A 12913-nucleotide genomic window follows, 5' to 3' on the forward strand; every position below is an offset into this window, starting at 1 on the left:
AACCTAGAGGTTCCACTGTACAAAAATTTTGTACAAAGGTCTGAACCTTTTTCTAGCTACCATGTATTCTTTTAAATTAAATTTTGGATCGCCTGCGGAACTTAACACGTTTGATCCAAAACTTAATCTATTTGTTCTTTTAGGTTTTGACTTGGATCTCCTGCGGAACTTAACACGTTCGACCCAAGTCACCTTAAGTTATTAATTCCATTAAATATTAATTTCCATAATTAGTTCCCAGTACTGACGTGGCGAGGCACATGGCCTTCTTGGATATGGGAGCAACCACCACCGACTAGACAAACCTTTTATGGAAAGCTAATATTTAATTTCCTAAAATAACTTTAGGTTAACCGAAAATAACAATCAAATCACAAGGAAAAGAAAAACAAAAGAACACTATATCAAAAACAAATTCAAAACTCTAGAATCGTATGCCTCTTGTATTTAATATTATTTCCAAAAATAACTAGTTTGATGCGGAAAGAAAAAATACTAGTTATACCTTTTAGAAAAACCTCTTGATATTCTACCGTATTCCTCTTCTAATCTCGGACGTTGTGTGGGCAACGATCTTCCGAGATTAGAAACCACCAAAGCACCTTCTCCTTTCTTCAAATTTCAGCCAAGCACAAAGCTTCCAAAAGATGAAGATCTTTTCCACCAACCAAGCCCCAAGGGATGTAGGCTTTCTCTCCTTCTTCCTCAAGCTAGATCCGGCCACCAATTAAAACTCCATAAGCATTAAAAGGTTCGTCCACAAAGAGAAGAAGAAGAGAAGAAGGAAGGGCCAGCCACACCACCAAGGAAAAGAGGAAGAAAAATAGAATAGAGTCGTTCTCGTTGAAGCCTCCTCTACCCCCTCTTTTATAATCCTTGGTCTTGGCAAATGAGGAAAATTTAATAAAATTTCCTTAATTCTTTTTCCATTGAAAAGAAAAATTATTTAATTAAAAATAATTTTCTTTTTCAAATACAATGGTCGGCCACCTCAAGCCCCAAATCAAGGAAAGTTTTAATTAAAACAAGAATTAAAACTTCCTAATTTGTTTCCGGAAATTTATAAAAAATTTTCCAATAATTTAATCCCTTCATGATTGGTTTATAAAAAGAAAATTTAATAAATTAAAATCTTTCTTTTAAACATGTGGATAAAAAGAAAGTTATCTCTAAAAATTAAAATCTCTTTTAATCTACAAAAAGGAAAGATATCAAGTCTTTTCTTAATCTTTTGTAGAAACTAATAAAAGAGAATTATTAATTTTTAAACTTTCTTTTAAATCATGAACATGGTTAAAAAGGAAAGTTTTCTTAAAATTTAAAATCCTCCTTTAATCAACAAATAAGGAAAGATTTCAAATTTTAAACTCTCTTTTAAACATGTAGATGATTTACAAATAAGGAAAGTTTTTACCAAAAATTAAAACCATCCTTTTAAACTGCAAATAAGGAAAGAGATTAATCTCTTCTCTTAATCTTTTGTAGAAAACTATAAAAGGAAATTTTTAATTTTTAAACTCTCTTTTAAAATCATGATATCCACATAAGAAATAATTTTAATAAAAATCCTTTTTAATATTCTAGTGGCCGGCCACCTAAGCTTGGGACCCAAGCTTTGGCCGGCCACCTACATGGATCATCCACTTGGTCTTGGCCTGCCCTAGCTTGGGTTCCAAGCTAGCTTGGCCGACCCCATTGGATGGGTAAGAAGGTGGGTATGCGGTGGGTATAAATCTCTATATACTAGAGGCTACGATAGGGACCGAGAGGAGGAATTGGTTTTGGTCTCCCGATAAAATTAAGCATCCCGTGTTCGCCCCGAACACACAACTTAATTTTATCAATAATAATTCATTCCACTAAAAAACTATTATTGAACTACCGCACCAATCCCAAATTACATTTTGGGCTCCTTCTTATTATGAGTGTGTTAGTCTCCCTGTGTTTAAGATAACAAATGTCCACTAATTAAGTAAGTTACTGACAACTCACTTAATTAATATCTAGCTCCAAGAGTAGTACCACTCAACTTCATCGTCATGTCGGACTATGTCCACCTGCAGGGTTTAACATGACAATCCTTATGAGCTCCTCTTGGGGACATTCTCAACTTAGATCACTAGGACACAGTTTCCTTCTATAATCAACAACACACACTATAAGTGATATCATTTCCCAACTTATCGGGCTTATTGATTTATTGAACTAAATCTCACCCATTGATAAATTAAAGAAATAAATATCAAATATATGTGCTTGTTATTATATTAGGATTAAGAGCACACACTTCCATAATAACTGAGGTCTTTGTTCCTTCATTAAGTCAGTATAAAAGGAACGACCTCAAATGGTCCTACTCAATACACTCTTAGTGTACTAGTGTAATTATATAGTTAAGATAAACTAACACCTAATTACACTACGACCTTCCAATGGTTTGTTCCTTTCCATCATGGTCGTGAGCTACTGTTTATAATTTATAAGGTACTGATAACATGATCTTCTGTGTGTGACACCACACACCATGTTATCTACAATATAAATTAATTGAACAACTACATTTATCATAAATGTTGACATTTGACCAATGTGATTCTTATTTCTAGATAAATGTTTATACCAAAAGCTAGGCTTTTAGTATACATTCTAACATGGTGTTGGCGGTAGGGCACAAGGATGATGGCTATGGTGCTCGTGCGAGGGAGCGAGGCCGGTGGCATCTTGGTGCTCGCGTGAGGAGGGGAGCCGATGGGGTGCAAGAACTCGCGAGAGGGAGAGGGTTTGGGGAAGAAGAAGTTCGACGGTGTGGGAGGGGCACGGGAATATAATTTTATAACTTAGGGATTTTAAAATTAAACCCTAGTTTCATTCCTTAATCAATTCCCACGTCTGAGTATTTGAAACAAGCTTTTCTCGAGCTAATATGTGCATCCCCTCTAAATATGTCGTACGAGCTCCGATTAATTCCAAAAAAATTCTAAATATTCCTAAAAACTCCAATAAGATTATTTTCTCAAATAACGTTATTGTTTAATTAATATTTTGTTTCCATATTTTACAAATGATCTTGTCTTTTGAAGGCCCTACATATTAGTATAAATGTGAGATGCATAATTGGTATATAATACTCAAGAATACGAGATAGATAGATTGACTTCTATAACATATATACCCAAGCCAGAAGTCTCAGTTCTCTTCCATTTCAGTTCCTTTAGATACAACTAGCAATTCCTCTTCCAGTGTTCGGTCTCACCACAGTGGAAGCAAGTTCCATCCTTAGTAACTCCATGTTTGGATTTCAATGCATGAATCTTGCCCTTGCCTTTGGCTTGGGACTTACCCTACCTTTGGGCTTCCATTTGCCTTTGTCCTTTTGCTCCATCAAAATGGTACTAGGCTTTTCCTTCTTATGGAAGAGTTCAGCAATTCTCAACATGCTCAACTTCTCAGACAATGGTTTGTTAATTTTATTCATGTTATAGTTCATGATAAATTGACTATAGCTCTGAGGCAATGACTGTAGAATAAGATTAGTGGTCAATTCTTAGCCCAATGGGAATCTCAACTATTGTAGGTTTTCTACATATCTAATCATTTTGAGCAAATATGGTCCTATGGGACTTCTTTCTTACATCTAGCATTGAAATAGAGTCTTAGAAATGACAAATCTCTCATGTCTTGTTTGTCCTTGATATAGTTATCTAAGATGTTCAACCATATCATAAGCATCCATGTTCTCATGTTGCTTCTGAAGCTCAGAGTTCATTGTGGCAAGCATAAGGCATGATACATCTAATGCATCATCTTGATGCTCTTACAAGCATCCTTATCAGATCTAGTGGCAATAGTGGAGGGTGTTTCAGGAATGGGCTGCTCTAAGACGTACAATTTTTTTTTGCTTGAGAAGTATTCTCAAGCTTTTGTACCAGTCTTGGAAATTAGCTCCATTGAGCTTGTCCTTATCAAGGAAAGATCGTAAATAGAGTGTATTTAGTATATTTGATGATATGATGATCTACAATAATAAAATATAGAAATAAGTATTATATTTATATTATTTAATTAGGTCTTTAATTAAATGATTCTGCCACTAAATTGTAAAGCTCTGGTAGGAGCAAGTCATGGATGTGGTTTTACCTACATTACCAGCTCTAAATCTAATCATGATGACATTCATGTAGGACAAGATCTATATTATACCTTATTTTGAGTTAGCTTTGGCTAATTGCCCAAGACTTAGTATAATATAGGTAGGCAACATTTACCAATTACATCATATGTAACTCTTGTATCATTGGATGAACAAGACTATTTGTTCATTTGCCCATCTTATGAAATCCATATTATAACTCATCTTGAGTTAGCTTTGGCTAATTGCCCAAGACTATAATTTGAATTACATTGTATGAGATATGACTCTAAGTTCTCAATGTAATTGAGGTAACCTAGCTAAGTCACACCCAAAATTTAATTGTCGGATATCACAATTGTCCTATTGCACTCTACCATGATAAATTGAGTTATTTTGCTTTGGCAAACATGTCTACAATTGATCTACGTAAAAGTGAGTATCAAACTTTGGTAGACATATTTAAAAAAGACGTAATTATGATTAAACTACACATGCATCCTATACAATCATGGCACACATCAGCATATATGCTAAATAAAATATGACATGGTTATGACCCCATCAACTATAATCTTCTCAAGCCAATGAGAAGAGCGAAAGTCAACCTAGGTCAAAGCAGCTTCTCTAAGTACTTCCTTGGTCATCGTGTGTTGTTGTTCTTCTCCCTTTTTCACCATCATCTAGTAGACTAGTTCTTTTCTAATTTGTATATTCCAAAATCTAAAGAAACCTCAAGTTACATTCAATGGTAATCTAAATTTACAACAAGAATGAAAAAGGAGAGGCATGACACGTAAGCCGTCTTATGAATTACAGCACACATATCCAATCACATCAGGGTTAAGAGCCATAACCATGCACCATGTCATATAAAACACATGTTCTTCTATATCACATATAAAACATAACTAAAATGATGTATATGCATTCGCAAGTGGCTCTGATACCACTGTAGGGATCTTATGCATAAAACAACACGTAACGTAGTGAAAAAAGGATCCCTCTAGAGATCCTTGCGAATACTATATACTACATTTCCCTATTCTATTAGATAGAATAGTTATTTTTGTTGTGTGAACTAGTACTCCTGACGTCAACTTTGATTCGGATGTAGATCTCAACGCGATCAGCACGCCTGTGCCTCTATGGTATCCACACAAATACATTCTCTATCCGTCTTACAAACTCATGACTTGGAGAAGAAACAACCTTTATTGTGCTAGCAACTACATAAGGTTGTTTTTGGCCAAGAGAAGAGGAAGAAGAGCAAAAACCAAAAGGATCATCATCACCCAAAAGGTTACTTCACCTATATAAGGTGACTTCACAAAAGGGTTACTTTACCAAAAAGGTTCACTAAAGGTTACTTTACCAAAAAGGTTCACTAAAGGTTACTTTACCAAAAATGTGTCACACCTCGTGACCTAGGCGCGTGACACTAGCGTTGCTGATGAATATAAATAATTGAAAATAATAAGCCACATAAAGTGCATACCAAACCAGTAATAATATAACAAAAGTATTATCTTTATAGTCCAAAAGAAAAAGTGTACAAATAAAGATAACATAAACTAAAAGGATAAATCACTTGGACATTATGATGTGCGTATATTATATACCTTTGTTTAGCATGTTTTTGTTAGTAATTAGCCCTAAGAGCCAATCAGGAGATGATTAGGCCTTTTGGTTACTAATTGAGTTAGACTCAAATGAACCCACTCATTGGATTGAGTTCAATCCGAATTAGACAAATTGGATTGATGGGTTACACTCAATGGGTTGGACTTATTGGGTTATTGGATTAATGGTTAATCCAATATAATAATCCAACCCCTTAAGAGGAATACAAAGAGACAAAAACTCTTTATATTCATTGGATGAATATAAATTGGTTTTTGGTGAGATTTTTCTTTAGATGAGATGGGTGTCTCTTGATCTTCCTCCTCCTTCTTCCTCCTTCTTCCTTGGCCGAAACTTCAAGGATGACCGAACCATGCTTCTTGCTAGCACAAGAAAATGGTTCTTCTCCAAAGGCTTCGTTTGTGGGACGAACGAAGGAGATGTTCATGTGGATACCATAGAGGTGTGGACGCTTGAACGCGCTGAGATCTGGATCCAATGAAAAGGTTGCTATCGGGATTGCGAAGGGCACACAACAAAGGTATAATCCTATCATGTAGCTTAGCATAGATTATTTGTCATGAAAACTATTTTCTTCCCTTCGCATGGATCCGTTGGATAAGAGGATCTAGTATTTTTCTACTGTGCTTTCACGTGTTTAGCGCGCTAGATCCCAATAGTTTTGACGCACATTCACATACTTTACACATGCTTTGTCTACGTATTTTCGTACTTCCAGCTTTCCTTTTAGCATATTATTTTTTTGTTCGGAGATCTATTTTTGTACATTTTCTGTACACAAGAGTCGAATTTGGTGAAGGCTCCATGTTCAAGGGCAAATCTGCAAGCCAAGCAAAGGAGGAAGGCACCATTCCTATACCTCACACGGCCCTGCTATGGGTGGTTGCCCAGGCCATGTGGAGATCCTTGGCCGTGTAGGTGCAGCAGAAAAGGAAGTGGCCATGACCGTGTGAACCTCACACGGTCGTGTACACCACACGACCATGTAAGATTTCCAGAGACCAGGGAGGCCCCGACCGTGTACACCACACGGCCGTGTAGGATTTCTAGTGAGCAAGAGGGCTCTGGTCGTGTACACCACATAGTCGTGCCAGGTTTCCAGAGGCAGAGGTAGTACAGGCAGTGTAGATCTACACAGTCGTGCAAGGGGAGCATTGGCAGAAGCAAGCCACGACCGTGTCTCACACACGACCGTGTGAGACGGGTAGAGAGGGGAGTGTGCCAGGCCGTGTCCCACACACGGCCAGGTCCTGGGGCCGTGTGGCACCCAAATTTCCCCCTCTATATAAAGGTTTCTTCTTCATTTCAAAAGGGATCTTCCCCCTTTTTGGGGGGAAAGAAGATTTGCGGCATTCCTCACCATTCTTGGAGGGATTTTCTGCGATCTAAGGGCGGATCTTCACCGAATCGACTCCGAGAAAGCAAGGATTGGATCCGAAGACTTTCTTTTTTGTAGATAAGTTTTCTTTCTCTCTTTTCTTGGGTTTGAGGGGATAAAGAATGCTTGTAATCTTCTTCTCTTGGGGTTTCTTTTCTTGTTTTATGGAGTAGATCTATTGTTTTAGGATACAGGGAGTATTTGTAAGGATGATTTGTTGTGAAACTCTTGTGGATGTACCAATTTCCTATATCTATGATTTTGCCCTGTTTGTATATATTCTTTCTTGTATGGATTGTTGTGATTAGGGCTTAATTACCATGCTTGATTGAATGTTTGAATATCTCATGGATCTTGTATGGATTGTATCTCATTCAATTTTTCGAGGGACATTCGTGACAGGAACATGGCCATGTAAGGATGTTTGAGGTAAGATCTTGAGAGTGAAATTAGGTATTTCGAGAGGGTAGGATAGATGGTTTGTGTTTATATATTATATCTTGATCTGGTTGAGGAGTGATGAATTCTATGTTGATTATCTGAGGGACGCACGTGGCAGGCAAGCCCGTGTAAGGACAACATAGGTTCATTCCTAATTGATCACATTTAGGTATAGATTTCAATCCTACGCCGGTTGTCTATTGCAAGAGAGAACCGACAACCTTCTACAAATGATGGACAATTGAGGAATAAGATTTGGTAGATCATTTACATGGAATAACCCTTACAAAGAAACCAAAACTCCTAGAACATTCCCTTTATCATTGCCCTTATTCTTGTTTCTTATTTTTTCATTTCTTTGTTTACATTTCATAGTCATACTTAGTTTTTGAAAACCACTTGATTAGTTGTTTAGCTAATTCGCATTGTGATATCTTTAGTGCTTATTCCAGTCCATGTGGATTTGATATCTTTTATTATTACTTACGACAATTCCGTACACTTGTGGAAAGTCAACAAGTTTTTGACGCCGTTGCCGGGGACTGCGCTATAACATTAGTGATTATCAATTGAGTTAGACTAAATATAACATAACTTTTCTTTTCATTTGCATAATTGAATCTAATTTTTAGAATTCTGTTTTCATAAGTTTTTTCTTTCTTGTATAACATTCTTGTCAATTCTTTTTGTTGTAATTCTAATTCTACATTTTTTATTCTAACATTTTTGTCTAAATTTTCTCTGTTTTTCTTTTGATTTAGTTTCTTTCTTCCTTTTTCTTTTGTAAACATATCTTGCTATCTTGTTCTTTTGTATGTGAAGATCTAGCTTTGCAAGAGAACTTCTTCCTCTAGACCCTGAGATAGACAGAACATTTCATAGAAGAAAAATTTTGCAAAGACAACAAGAAGAACAACAACATTCTATCATGGCGAATAGACCACTAAAGGATTATGCAACACCTTATGCTAGGGGATTTCGATCTAGTATTCCAAGGCATTTAGTTGAAGCAAACAATTTCGAGATCAAACCTATAATTATATCTATGGTGCAGCAAAATCAGTTTGGTGGAGGACCGCATGAAGACCCCAACCAACACTTAGAGGTCTTCTACGAGATATGCGGCACAATGAAGATGAATGGTGTTCCTTCAGAGGCAGTGTGCTTATTACTATTTGGGTTTTCTTTGAGTGATAGAGCCATGCAATGGTTAAATTCTTTGGCTCCAAATAACATCACCACATGGGAGTAATGTGAGCAACAATTTCTTGACAAATTCTATCCTCCAAGTAAAACGACTCATATGAGGAATCTTATTGCAAGCTTCAAACAAGATGACTCAGAATCTCTATTTGAAGCTTGGAATAGATACAATAGTATGCTCAGACAATGCCCACACAATGGTTTGGAAAGGTGGTTAATGCTACATACATTTTATAATGACATCAATTATCATACAAAAGTATCCCTTGATTCAGCTGCTGGAGGGGCACTTATGAACAAGAGTTTGGATGAAGTCGAAGAGATAATTGAAAGTGTAGCACAAAATCACCATCAATGGGCTAATGAAAGTAGTGGTGGCTATTCTTGTGTGAACCCAACAACAAAAGCATCAAGAAAATTTGATGTTGATGCGGTGACATTATTGGCTGCAAAACTGAATTCTCTTACAAAAAGATTTGAAAATATGGGAGCTAGCTCAAGTACGGTCAATGCTATTGTGTCATCTTGTGAAGTATGTGGAAGTTCTGAACATTCAAATGACTCATGTCCATTGGGAGCTATAACTACACAAATTAATCAATTGGAACAATGTGATGCAATCATGGGTTTCAGTCAAAAGTAGAACAACCCATACTCGAGTTCCTACAACCCTGGATGGAAGAGTCATCCTAATTTCTCTTACAGAAATAACCAAGATCAAGGACCAACCATGGGGGCAAGACCTAATTTTCAGTCCGGGCTACAAAATTTTTAGCAACAATCTTCTTAAGGCTTTCCTATGTCTAAAATTGAAAAGATATTTGAAGAAATTATCTCTACTAAGAATGAAATGAAGCAGGACATTTTAAAGCTTACTCAGAGAATGGATAATTCTGATAGACATCAAAATATTCTGGATAATCAAATTGCCCAACTAGGTTCCTCATCTTCTAGAGCACTAGGACAACTACCTGGAAAGCCTGATGTCAATTCTATGGAGCACTGCAATAGAATTGAGCTTAGGAGTGGACGGACCTTGGGAGATCCCCAAGTGACTGCTCTAAAAGGGATGCACACTGAAGAAGAGCTCTCTCCTCCAACACAAAATTAGATTCAAGATAATGAGGAGAGTACCACTATGTTTGAACAGACTCTTCCACTTAGCCTTCAAAGTATAGCAGTCTATTTTCCTCAAAGACTTATTATGTTAAAGAAGGATGAAGAGTTTGACAAATTCTTGGAGATGGTAAAATAAATATGTATTGAAGTACCACTTATTGAAGCAATTCTTCAAATGCCCAAGTTTGCCAAATTCTTGAAGGTCATCATGTCAAACAAAAGAAGGAAAGGAGACATAGAGACCATTGCGCTTATAGAGGAATGTCGTGCTCTTTTGGAAAAGAACACTTCCCCGAAGATGAAAGATCCTAGAAGAACCTATATTCCTTGCAATATAGGAACTGAATTTATTGAGAACACTTTTTGTGATTTGGGACCAAGTGTTAGCCTCATTCCTTACTCTATTTGTAATAAATTAGGTCGCAAAAACTTTAAACTTACTACTATGGCACTATACAACTTGCTGATCACTATTGCAGGTACCTTATGAGTATCGTAGAAGATGTGTTGGTAGAAGTAGGTGGGAGTATAATTCCCACTAATTTTGTTGTGTTAGTGTTAGCTAGAGCCCTAGAGCCAATAATTCGATGATTCTATTATGGACTTATTGTATCATATTTTTATATTAATAAAGGCATTTGTTTGGTTATTATTCTTACTTGTATTGGTGCCAAATAAACTAAGTATAATAACGTCCTTGAGTATAAGGTTCTTACCTATATCAATCGATTGGTTGAATCGATAATGAGATAATATAGGGAACACTACTCTTAATCATTCCTAGTCGAGTATTAACATTCAGGGACAATGTTAATGCAATAAGACTAGCATGTAGGTCAACTCGATGACTTGATCTCACAAGTCATGGATATAGAGATATCAAGTTGACACATGGGTATACATTAGAGAATGTATACTGAATGACCCGCCATGAGAAAGTATCATGGATCATTATATGAGTGTCATATACTTTCTCATGTGGCTATTAGTATGACTACTAGTCCTTAGACCTGAAGTCACCATAGATCCCTACATAAGGAGTTATGTACTTTGGTTTCGTCAAACGTCACCCGTAACTGGGTGGACTATAAAGGTGATTACTGGGTATATAACAAATTATGCAGAGGGATGTGAGTGATGTAGATGAGATCTATCCCTCCTATATGATGGGAGAGACATCGATATTCTTGATAGAGTGAGACCACGAAGTGCATGGCTATGCCCAAATGAGTCAATATAGGATATTGAGCTCATTTAATTTAGTGAGTCTACTTGGAGTTCAAGATTTAGATTGGTCAGAGGATGACACGGTCTATGCCTCACATTGACCAATCTAGATGTCTAGGATAGAAGGACACTTGTCATATATTGTGAGGAGTCACAATTAGTTGTCACAAGGTGATGTTGGATCTCAACATTCTTGTAACTTGGGTAGTAATGATGTGTTGCTAGATATCGCTCATTACTTATGCTCCTAAATGGGTTTAGGGCATTGCCAACATTACAAGAACCTATAGGGTCACACACTAAGGACAATTAGATGGAGATTAGGTTCATATGATGAACCAAGAGGATTAGATTCATTTGATGAATCAAATTGGATTAAGAGTAATCCTAATTGGGCTAACTTGAGTTCGACTCTAGTTGATTCATGTGTTCAATGAGTCTAATTTAGATTATGACTCATGGAATCAATTTAATTAAATGAAATAGATTCATTATATTAAGTTGGCTTGAATCAAATAGTTGGATTCGATCAACCATGGAAGAGATTTGGTCAAGTTTGACTTGACTTGAGAGGAAGATAAAAGTCAAGTTTGACTTGACTTTATGCCACCTCATTGGTGAGTTGGCATTGATGTGGACCAATGATGTTACTCCACATCATCATGGGTGCCACCTCATGGAAGTTACAAATCCATTTTCTTTAATAACTTCACATTAATTGCACTTAATGCAATTTTTGGGAGTTACACAACTTGAAAGTGGCCGGCCACTTTTGAATGGGAATCAAATTGATTTTCCTCATTCAAGTGCATTATTCCTTCTTCTTCCTCTTGGAGCTCTCTCCTTCTCCCTCTCCTCCTCAACTTGGCCGAACCACACATAGGTGCTAGCACACCTTTTTGTGTGGTTTTCTCCACCTACGTGTTCGTGTGGATACTTCTAGAGGAGTATCTATCTTGATACTCTTGAGATCCGGCACCGTTTGGACGAGCGGGAACGCGAAGGGCTTCGCTTCAAAGGTATAACTCGTTTCATATAGATCTAGGAGTAGATCTAAGTAGGAACTCGTACTCATAATTTTGTTTTGAAATTTTTCTTCGCACGAGATCCGTTGGCTAGGGTGATTCGGGGTTTCCGCGACGCGAAAAAGCTGTTTTCGCGACCCGAAAAACCCTACAGTTAGAGATGGAGGAGGACCCAAAAATCCCTATCATATTGGGAAGACCATTCCTTGCTACAGCAGGAGCTATTATAGATGTTAAAAATCATAAACTTTCTTTGGTAATTGGAAAGGAATGGTTGGAATATGATTTATCTAAAGCCTCTAACCATGTCTCTTCTCTTTTGAATGCTTGTAGCAGAGCAAGCATTTATAAACTTGAGGAATGGAACTTCCATCCTCATGGGAGGCCACCAAATGAAGAAAATAATGTGGTGGAAGATGTTGGGAGGAGGCCTCCCAACAAAAATGAAAAATATGTCTACCCTCCAAGGGCTAGGAAAAGAGAAGAGTGATTAGATTGGTCGAGCTAAAGACCTTAAACAAGCACTTCTTGGGAGGCAACCCAAGGGTTTTTTTTAGTTAGGTTCATTCCATGTGTCTATTTTTCATTAGTAGTGTTTTTGCTTTGTTTTTAGGTTGATTTTTCACTTCCATGAGCTTGCCATGATTTCTTCATGGGCATGGAAGTATTGGAGAAGCAAGAAAGGAGAAGAATCATCAATTTGAGCAAAATAGAGCATGGTCGTGTGCTGTACACGGCCAGGCATAT

The sequence above is a fragment of the Zingiber officinale genome, chromosome 9A (genome assembly GCF_018446385.1).
Source record: "Zingiber officinale cultivar Zhangliang chromosome 9A, Zo_v1.1, whole genome shotgun sequence".
Taxonomy (NCBI): domain Eukaryota; kingdom Viridiplantae; phylum Streptophyta; class Magnoliopsida; order Zingiberales; family Zingiberaceae; genus Zingiber; species Zingiber officinale.